The sequence below is a fragment of the Ananas comosus genome, linkage group 4, assembly GCF_001540865.1.
Source record: "Ananas comosus cultivar F153 linkage group 4, ASM154086v1, whole genome shotgun sequence".
Classification (NCBI taxonomy): domain Eukaryota; kingdom Viridiplantae; phylum Streptophyta; class Magnoliopsida; order Poales; family Bromeliaceae; genus Ananas; species Ananas comosus.
Genome location: NC_033624.1, coordinates 7,535,086 through 7,545,810, shown reverse-complemented (window position 1 = coordinate 7,545,810; position 10,725 = coordinate 7,535,086). Strand labels below are relative to the sequence as shown.

At 37.1% G+C, this 10,725-nt stretch overlaps 1 long non-coding RNA gene across 3 annotated transcripts; it reads left to right on the top strand.

Annotated features, from left to right (window-relative positions):
* LOC109708814 lies at nt 585-10,043 on the top strand. 3 transcript variants are annotated; one of them, XR_002215823.1, is made up of 5 exons: nt 585-985; nt 8,189-8,320; nt 8,419-8,477; nt 8,638-8,947; nt 9,848-10,043. It is a non-coding gene; the product is annotated as an uncharacterized LOC109708814 (long non-coding RNA). The 3 variants fall into 3 exon arrangements; XR_002215825.1 differs by lacking the exon at nt 9,848-10,043 and adding an exon at nt 9,108-9,469; XR_002215824.1 differs by lacking the exon at nt 9,848-10,043 and adding an exon at nt 9,095-9,469.

Below are 10,725 nucleotides of genomic sequence, written 5' to 3'. Positions count from 1 at the left end.
CGTGCCTAATGGCCCCGTGGTAGTCAACATCCCCACTCTAGGGATGAGCCTCCCCCACGGCAATCCACTTCGGCGCCCAATCCCGCACGGCGAGCATGTGTCGCGAGGGCTATCTCCGGAGTGCCGGCTTGTAGGGAGCGACCCTCACAAGCATGTGCGAATGAGCACAAATGGCAAGCAAGCAATGATCTGTCTCAAGTACCAAGTCCTCATGTCTAAAAACATAGAATATATCAAGTATCCCAATGGCCTATCTCTATGTCATCATCACTACAACAAAACTAGGTTATAGGGACACTTTCTTGGGACACTTTAGTTTAAGTGTCCCATTTATGTATAGTTTTTATTTTAAAAAATAAATTTACTAAAGCCCAAAAAATGTCACCTTGCTTGGCCCATCCCACCCAACCCCACTCAGCCCAATTACCCAAAACAAAGTTGAATAAGTTATTAACAAAACCTAGCAAGGCCCTGCTCTCTTCGACTAGAAAGCCCAGCCCAAATACAAAAAAAATCTGATTTGTAAGGTCCAACTCACCTTGCTTGGTCCGTGCTCCACTCAAAAAAAAAAAAAAAAAAAAAAAAAAACCTCCGTTACCAGACCTAAAGCACCCAAAAAAATGGAAAAAAAAGAAAAAGAAAAGAAACCCATTAACCCACCTTGCTCCTCTCAAACCCTCTTTCCCACATCATCTCCTCCGTTTCACCTCCCTCACGATCTCCCATGGCGAGCTCTAGGTGCTACCTCACTGTGTCTCTGATGGCGATTTCTCTAATCTCATGTCAATCCCTTCTCCTTCCGCAAGAGATTTTCGCGTAGCTCGATCATCACCACCACCGCCGCAACGCCGTCCTCAAGTTTGGTCCTCTCCTCGTCATCAACTTTGGAGAAGCTCAAGAGCTCGGATTGTGCGCACGATCAGCTTCTAATCCCAATCTAGGGTTTTTGTTCTTAAGATCTTACAGTGGAAGAGCACTTAATTTGGTATGTGATTATATTTTTTAGATTAATTCCTTCTTATTCTGATCCATAGTTTCTACCAACTGTAGTATTTTGTTATCAAATTTAGTTGTACTCTACAGGCTATCATTAATAATCAGTTTAATTCTGAACGATTGATCTGTTGATTTCCTAACAATGCAAAACAAAAGCAAATGTACTATCTAGTTGCCTACAATGGTAGCTTAGAGGGAGTTGGATTATTAGAATGTATAGATTTGATGTAGGAAATTCACACTGTAAGGCAATGTGGCTTGTTCATGAAACAATTTAGGGATTTGCATTTCATTGTCCAGCTACCTGCTAGATAAGCCTTGTATCAAACCCATAACTAAAGATCTAGAGTGTGAGAAAAATCGCCTCGAGTTTGGAAGCTACACATCTAGTGCGGGAAATTCATGATGCTATCATTATCCTTTTGTCTTGATCAACAATTAATCCTTTTTTCCCTTTTTCTTTGCAAGGACATATTTGGCTCTATAGTGATATGATTATCTAAATGTGCTCAACAATTCTGCTTTCATATCTGAGGAAATGAAAGTGAGACTTAGACTACGATTCAAACTTTGCAGGTAGAAAATAACCAATCCTTGATACTATACTATATGTGTCGGTTCGGTTCATTCTGTTCAAAACATGTTGCCAGATATACTATCTGTTAAGGATTCAGCTGTAGAAATGCTAGAGAGCAAGCAAGTCCACCGTTCTGATCGACCTTATACTCTCCAAAGCTGACAATTAATTTAGTGCCACGAGCAACAAGTCTGAAAGGTCTAACTAATCAACGAGTTGAATTCACGAGCTCTCTTGTGCCAAATTTGAATTTGGTTGATCACTGCATTGTTCTCATCTATGTTCTGACTTTGTGAACCTCAGAGATATCCCTCATATTTTATCCCAAGTTTTAGTCGACTCTGATTAGTAAAAGCTTTAGTTTCCAAGGCAAAAACACTGTGACCTTAGTTAGTCTTCTCGGGCTTAATCGCACCGACCACCGCAGCCCTTTTTGTTGATCTTAATGGCTCGACTTTAATGGGAATCCAGTGACAGTGTAATGCTTTTGTTTATGCAGTAAATATATATATGTGTGAAAAATGCATCCATGTAGCGTTGTGGTCCCTACTCCCTAGTCCGCAATTGATTCTAGCTTATATACTGGAAGCTATAGCTGGGTTCATATTAAGCCTAAACGTATACTATTCTTAGCCCAGGTCGCTCCATGCGTGGGCCGTCCCTACGCCAATTTAGACATATTAGTATATATTACACTGTACTTTGATGTTGCACTGTGAAATGTCCCTATTTACACTCTCATCATTACCGTCGTATGGGCCGAGAATGACCCAACGAATAGAAACAAGACCTTGAATAGGTTGTCCAATCTCCGTGCTAATATTGGCCTCATACAGAGAATTAGAGAAGCTTTTAGATTTGGGCAGATTTGTGTTACCCTGGCCCACTGTTGACAGACATGCATTTTTTATATCTATCTCTAGGCTAAAGAGGGACCCGACCTATACTGTTCTCATACTTACAATATACTAAAGCAAAAATTATATTATAAAGAAATAAAACAAAACAATGATATTCTATTTTTATTACTTCGTAGCCCATCAGGAATAGAAAGCAATGATATTCTACACTGGAAATAAAGAGATGGCACCTTGAGACATTGGAGGAGAGTAATAAATTAAGAAACAGTTCAACAAAACAAAAAAAAAACAGCAAAAGTATGAGAAAAGTTCAATTCCATACAATGTGAATAAGCAAAACAGAGTAACCTTCAAATTAAAATAATATAAAAAAGCTAAACTAAGCTACTTTAAGCTTGTTATTTACAGCGAATTAATAATGGAAGCATTGAATGTTCTAAAATGGAAAAAAAGAGAGAAAAAAAGGTCCCCAATAAAAGTAACAGAGATAAAACACAGTTCAGGTTTTCCTTATCTTTGCAAAAAAGAAAAATAAATTTCATCTGGTAATTAATTAGAAAGCTCTAGAAAAAAAATGCAAAATGAAGTGTCAATGCTTACCTTGAAGTGTTGGAGTGGTGCTTTACCACTTTGTTTCTGTTTGGTTAGCTACATGTACTTAGGTAGCTGAACTTTTGAACTTCAAAAATGAAAAAATTTCAATATGGAGCTTTTTGCCTCTGCTGCATCATTTTTCATGCCTCAAAGCAAAAGATATTCTAATTTGCAGGATCCTAATTTGCTTGATGAGTTGAATTTAATTCAAGTGTGCTAGGTAGTAGTAGTAGTCTTGTAGTGCCTTAATTTTTCTTCACATCAATTCTAGTTCTTTATCTATTTTGAGTTGATTGATGTATAAAATTCTTATGAAAGTAAAGAGATAATTCAGGATGTCAATTTGCCCTATGTGATAAATTAGAATTGTGCATCGTAGAATTTGTCGGGGTGCTTTTTTGATATGATTATCATTTATATTACTTCGTTGAGCAAGTGTTTATATGCATCATCTCCCATTTTGACTTCCAACTTCATTGAAACCTCTTGGGTGGGTGTTGGTTTTTATATATATATATAATTCCACATCCAACATGAAAAGACCAGCACTAGTACTATCAATCCTCTGCAAGTGAGCAGAGGTGTGTGTTTTCTTTTATTGGGTTTGGTTTGAGGAGGTTAAAGATGGGGAGGAAGTGCTCCCATTGTGGGAACTATGGCCACAACTTGAGGACTTGCAGTAGCCACAGGAGTGCTTTTGGTGGTGGTGGTGGTGGTGGTGGTGGGCTGAAGCTGTTTGGGGTGCAAGTTTATGCAGCTTCTGCTTTAAAGAAGAGCTTCAGTACTGAGTGCTTAAGCTCTTGTTATACGTGAATAATCATAGTTCTAAGAGGCTCTTTTTGTTTGATTTTGTTGAAAGAGATGACAAAGCGCAAACGCATCCGAATAACTCAAAGTGAAGATGAATATTGGAAGGAGCCTCAATCTAATTCCAATCAGCAAGCACAAATTGATGAACATGCAGAAACTTCTATAAATATAAATCAAGAAGAAGGAGATGAAGTGGATATTGAAGGTATGAAATGAATGTTTATTAAACTCCCAAGATTGATTCATTATATTTCTATTTTAACTATGTGTTATTTGTTGCTTATTTATTTTTGTGCATTTTTATACGAAATATTCAGCATAATTAGTACCTTAAAGAGATAAATCTAATTCTGTAGTAAAATTTATCACATAAGCTTACTATTCTACAAATTTCCGATTATATATAAGATTTTTTCTAAAATTTTAGATGAGAATGACAAAGAGGCGTGGGAAGACTAAACTAGCTGATTTTGTGGAATCTACCACGAGGGCATCGCATTATAAGTAAATTGCAATACTCAAGGACAACCCGTTGGAAATAAGGTGGGTGGTTGGGTCAATTTTTAGGCCATAGCTAGAAATGGAGGAATATGTACCCTAAGCCACAAAGATTGGAGATATGTTAAGAAGGATGCGCGAGAAAGATATAATCGCACAAGTGAAGGTTTATGCACAAACTTTGGACATTAAAATATTACATTAATTGTTGTAATTTGCTGAGTTACTTATCTTTTTTATTGTAGGGAAAGTTCTTCTATCCAACAAGATGTGAAAAATGAATTTTAAAGTCAACTGGGAGAAGAGTGAAAGACTACAAATGTGATATAAAAGCTGCGTACTTTGATGAAAAAGCTAGCTCAAGGAGTAATATAATCTTGTTCCAAAGGATGTCATTAAAGATCAATGGGTTTTATCTTGTATTTTTGGAAATCAAATGAAGAAAGGTATAAGCATCCCTATTATTTTACTTGATTATATGTATTACTATAAAAATTGGTATGCCAATTTGCTTTACAAACTTTGTCTTTAGATATTAGCATTTTTGGCTTTTATGTTGATTACTAATTGCAAATTTATTTATATATGCTTAGGCTGTAGCATACGAAATACAAGAAACCGTGCAATGTTAGAACAACTCATACTGCTGGAACGAAAGTTTTGCCGTGTAGCGGAAGGAAATGGTAATACTATTGTATTTAGATAATAACAATGGATTTTTCTTTTGAACTCTTTTTTCTTTAAAAAGTATTTAATTTTGCAACTTCATCTATTTCTGTAGAGAAAAAATATCTCCCCAAATGAAACAACCTCAACGTGCTGAAATTTATTTGAGTACTCACAAGCACAAGGATGGAACATTCATGAATGACGAAATAGCCGTATGACTTTAATTTATTATATCTTTCAATACAAATTTTAAGTATTTATTGAGTGTTATTATAACTTCTAGTTATAATTGATTTGCAGAAGAAAATACTTGAGAACTCTGAGGGTCGTCATCACGTGGAAAGATCACATGGGAGGGTGATCATTATTCCAAATCTAGAAAAGGAAAACGCGGATATGTGCGCGGTATAGATTAGGTCCTTCTACAATGAATCTTCAAGGCACGCTTTGAGGGTTTAAAAATGCAACATTTGATGAGATAACAGTTGAAAGAGAAATGCGACAAATGAAGGAACATATAAGCGATTATAGAATCAAATACAAAAGCAAAACAATACTATCATAGAATTAAACGTGCGGTACAATGCTTAGCAACTGGCCGGCAAGAGGTAACTTTGAATGACAAAAGAATATTTGCCTATTTTTCAATAGTTTATACACTTTTGACTATTGCGAGCAACTTGCTTTTCTTTCTAGTAGTGTAATACACTGGATCTTAGCAAATCGCAAGATTCGATGTTTGATCCTGTTTTGGAGCTTTCCCACAGTTTTGGAGGGTCGTTGATAGTGTCCGACCCCTGGCACGCATCCCGAGGATGTTGGAGTGGGACTTGCACCAAAATTCTAAAATCGAAATTTTTGGACAGCTCTCGAGTAGCCTGCAGCAGGGCTTGTACCGAACAAGACTGCCTTGTACCGGTACAAGGGTTGATGGTTGTACCGGTACAGCCATCGGGCTTGTACCGGTACAGAACCGCAGACGCGCGCGCCGAGCCCGGTTTGCAATTTCGTCGGCCTTGCGTAGCGTACAAGAGCCCTTGTACCGGTAACAAGGAGCAGATTTCGTGCAGTTTGTTCTGTAGGGTGTTTTTGCTATTTAAGTAATACTATAATAGCACCCACGCCCCTAGGGCTCTTCTTTGAGCTTGCCACTGCAGGGAGCAAGGTAAGGAGAGCTTCTCTTTTGCTTCTCTTTGGTTTTAATCTCCCTCTAGCCTAGATTTTGAAGGATTAATCCCTTTTCTTTCCTCTTTTATGCTTCTCCACCATTGATGGAGCCTAGAAGCTTGGATTGGAGCTAAGTGGAGGATAGATCTTGGATTTAAAGGATTTAGAGCTTGATTTGAAGCTTCTAAGAGGTAAGCATTACACTATCTTCCTCTAGATTGAGTTTTATTGGATTTCATGAGATGAAACCCTAGATGTGATATTAGGGTTTATTTTGGGCATTTTGAATCTAGGGCTTTGAAGCTAGATTGATTGGATTAGAGGCTTCCATTAGGTTGGATTGGATTGAGCCCTAGCTTCATTTTGGAGCTTTAAAGGAGATTTTTGCTCTAGAGGTGAGTTCTTCTCACCTATACTTGATTAGCTTAATGATTGAGCTATTGATGTTCGTTTCGTTCGTGTGACGCATGTTCTTGTACCTCTAGATACTAGGAGACTAGAGGACACCTCGTTGGAGCGCACGAGGAGTTTCGTTGCCATCGGTGGTTTGGCTTCGGGGAAATGGGGCGAAATTGCCCTTATGCTCTTTCTACTTGTTGTAAAATATTTTTAAAGTTCATTTCTATGCTAAATTGGATTTTTATGAATTTAGAGCACTTAAAATGCATGCCTTGTGTAATATGAAAAAATTTCACTATATAGTAGAGCTATATGAGTAGAATGCATGCATATGGGAAAATGTTTATTTTGCAAGTAGAAATACATCTTTATGAGATTTGTACTTGGAATATGTGCTTTGGAACATAGTTCCAGTTTTGACATAGAAAAATAAAGTGTCATAAAGGGCACTCGAAACTAGTGAACTATGAAACTGCAACATAGAGATATATTGATACCTTTGTACATCTGCATATATATTCCATGTTAGAGACATGATGACATAGAGATAGCCTTTGGGACACTCGATACATTTCCACTGTTATTAGACATAAGACTGGTACTGTGCGACAGATCGTTTGACTACTTGCCATTTGTCTCATTCGGCACATGCTTGTGAGGGTCGTTCCCTAAACAAGCCGCACTGGCCGGAGATAGCCATCGCGGATACATATCGCCGTGCGGGAATTGGGCCGCGAAGTGGATTGCCGTGGGACCAGGCTCATCCCTAGGGTGGGGATGAATAACCACGGGGACATTGGCTCGCACGGCCAACAGCCTTCGGTGTGGGTCTCAGGCCAAAGACCGCCTTCGGGTGGTCCTCTCAGATTCGACTTGAGTATGTCGTTATGACATGTGACAGATGATGATTTAGAGTATTATTTGGACATTGACTAGAAATAAACAATAGAACTTTACTATTTGGCAATTGTGAACATTATGATAGTTGGAGACTTTTACTTCATGCATAAGTTGTTTCATTACTTATGCTATTTAGGCTTAAGTAGAGATATCATGTTGTAGTAAGTTACATTTTACTTACCTTTCGCTTTTCTACATTTATAGTCACTAACCTTCTTTTGTAGGCTTTGGGCCTTGTGGGTGCATTCACTTGAAGTCAGTAATTGCCCACTTGGAACTTTTTTGATAGTTCTGCACAACACCCCTGTTTATGGTTTCCTTTTCAGAGCCTTCGGCACCGGCGGAGGCACGGGATCGCGGCAAGGGGATCGCGTAGCTAGCTAGCGAGGAGCTTACTTGCCTAGGTGGTTTACTCTTTCTTTTGTAGTTGAGAGAGTGAGAGTTTTGTACCCTGTATAGAGACCACCTATGTATCTACTCTTAGCACTTGTATTTGGGATTTTCTATTGTATTTACTTTATGCCTTATTTAGTGGATTTACAGCTTTACCTTATACCTTGCTGTAGTATTTAGACATTTATTATGCTCTGATACTCCTAGATGCCTTTTATTATTGCTTTTATTATTGTTGTTTTTAGACGCCTTATATGTTGAAGACATATGGCGGGTCTGGGCACGCGCCGGGCGGGCTTCCGCTGGGTCCCGGGGCATGACATAGTGTGGCCAACTTATTGAACCCTCTATTGGAAGAGTGAGTGAAGTTGAAGAATGTTCTGCGAGAAATGCTTCAGATTCAGTTCATCACAATGGCAGTTCAAAGTGCAAAAAATCTACACGCCGTAAAAAAACTGTGAGTTCCAATCCATTTCTTTTCTCGAAGTTATGTGCTAAATCAACTATTTAAATTAGCTTTTTTTAATACTAATTGTAGTATATTTACTCTCTTAGGCTTCAGATGCATCCACTTCTCATCTATGATGTTCATCCATGAGCTTATTGTTCATTAGGTAAATTCCATCATCTTAGCCTTATTATATGTTCAAAACTTATTCATTGATCAATAATTAATTCAAATGTTATTCAATGTTCCCGTGTTCTGTTGCGTGTCTATGACCACATTAGGTAGATGCTATACATAACATTTTGATTAAGCGTTTGCATGTTTAGGAAGTGCATGAGATCAAAAGTTGAAGCTTTTTGGCGTTACGCTCGGAAGATTACCTGTATAGGCATGAAATCTGAAACAACTGATAAGTATTATCAAGATCTGTGAAGCAGAGAAAACTAACCTCATTTTTTGGTTCGTCGACTGATAGAATGAATTCCTCAGTTTCATTGAAGACAGCCTACAAAACCACCCATTAGTGGAAAGAAGAGAATCAACCAACCTGGAAACGCAAGTGCGTGTGGATTGCACCCAGATACTGTATTGCATCTCTTTCATGATATGATCCGGTGAGACAGAACTGTGAAAGAGGTAAATCCTGTTTATACTAGAATGTTGCATGCAGAGTATGTTATTTTCCATGTAGAAAATTACATCACACCCTATTGATCCAATATTACAACAGGGGTTTGTCCTATTTATTTACCTTTGTCCTACTATATTTTGTTGCTGTATCAGCCTGCATTCTCAGCATCTCTGATCTGACTGCTGGAAAGCGTTTGGTTAACTAAGGAGGCTGCAGTTTTCTGTTTTTTCTGGTTTGGGAGGATCGGAGGATGCACTCTTTCTGCTTTCCATTCTGTTGTAGACCAAACTTCCTTCAATAGGTTAATCCATTGCCATTAGTTATTGGCTATGATGATCCCTTAGTAACTGCTTGATGTAGGAGCTTGTATAGGAGTTTCTAAAATCTTGAAGCAATACTTGATTGCAGTATAAGAATAGTAATTGTAATTGAATAGCTGTTGCTATAGTGGTCGTCTATTGAGCACTTTTGCAGTACTTCAATGTCCAGGAATGGACAGTTATTAATTAAGCCTCCGATTTTTGACATTCTATAGCTATAGAACCACATAAAATATTGCTATGCAACATGCTACTCATTTGTCTAATCCCTCATTCTTGCTTACTTGATAGCATTGTAATCATTCTCTTCTATGCTTTTCTTAATTGCTTCCGGTTCCTTCTCTTTTAGTACTTCTTTCCATTATCAATAGTAGTTGCTTCTTTCTATGATGTAAATATTCCGAGGCATCAGTTCTAATTTTACCAGTCGAAATGTATGGTTCTCTCTTTTCATGATTTATTTACTTATTGTATGCAATAAAGTGTTTCAATTGTTAACTGAGTGGGTCTTTTTTTTTTAATGCTTTGGTAAAATCAAGGATATTGTACAAATTTGAACTAATTCAAATGTTATTCAATGTGCAGGTTCCAGTATATAGTTGTGGGGCCGATCAGAATTCGTTTATGCACTTTTTGATTTTTGTTATCAAACAATTTTTAATTTTTTGTATTTCTTTCATTTAGAGAGTTTGATTTGTTATAATTACTACAACATATGAGTAGATATTATTGTTGCGACGTATGGATATTTGATTTTAGTTTTATCATTTTATTGAGAATTTAAGAAACTTTGTTGATTGCTTTTTTTGAGTCTCATCGATTTAATGTATATGAGATTAGTTTAACTAAATTTTAATACTAAACTAAATGTTTAAATAAAATATTATACTTTGAATGACAATGTGACACTTATAAAGTGTCGCTATATAAAAAAAATTACTTTTTTTAAAAAATTAGGGACACTTATGTGTGTCACTATATAAAAAAAATATTACTTTTTAAAAAAAAATTAGGGACACTTATATGTGTCACTGAAAATTAAAAAAAGTGTCACTAAACTGCAGCACTTATTTTGGGATATATCGACACTTTTTTAAGTGTCGCTATATACCCTAGGGACTGCACATATAGCGACACTTTTTTTAGTGTCGGTATTTTTGCTAGCAGCACTTTTTTTAAGTTTTAGGGACACTTAAAAGTGTCGCTATAGCTCAGTTTTGTTGTAGTGCATGTCTCTAACATGGAATATAGCAGATGTACAATGGCCTATCATCATATCTCTAAGTTGCAGTTTCATAGTTTACTAGTTTCAAGTGCCTCTTGATGACACTTTTTGCTACTAAGTCCAAACATAGTATAATGTTTCCCATACACGAACATGAGCTAAATTAGCATAATAAACGAGAATCCCATTACATGAACCCACCCCGCATGCATGACAATAACTTTGATTGCTCTACTAT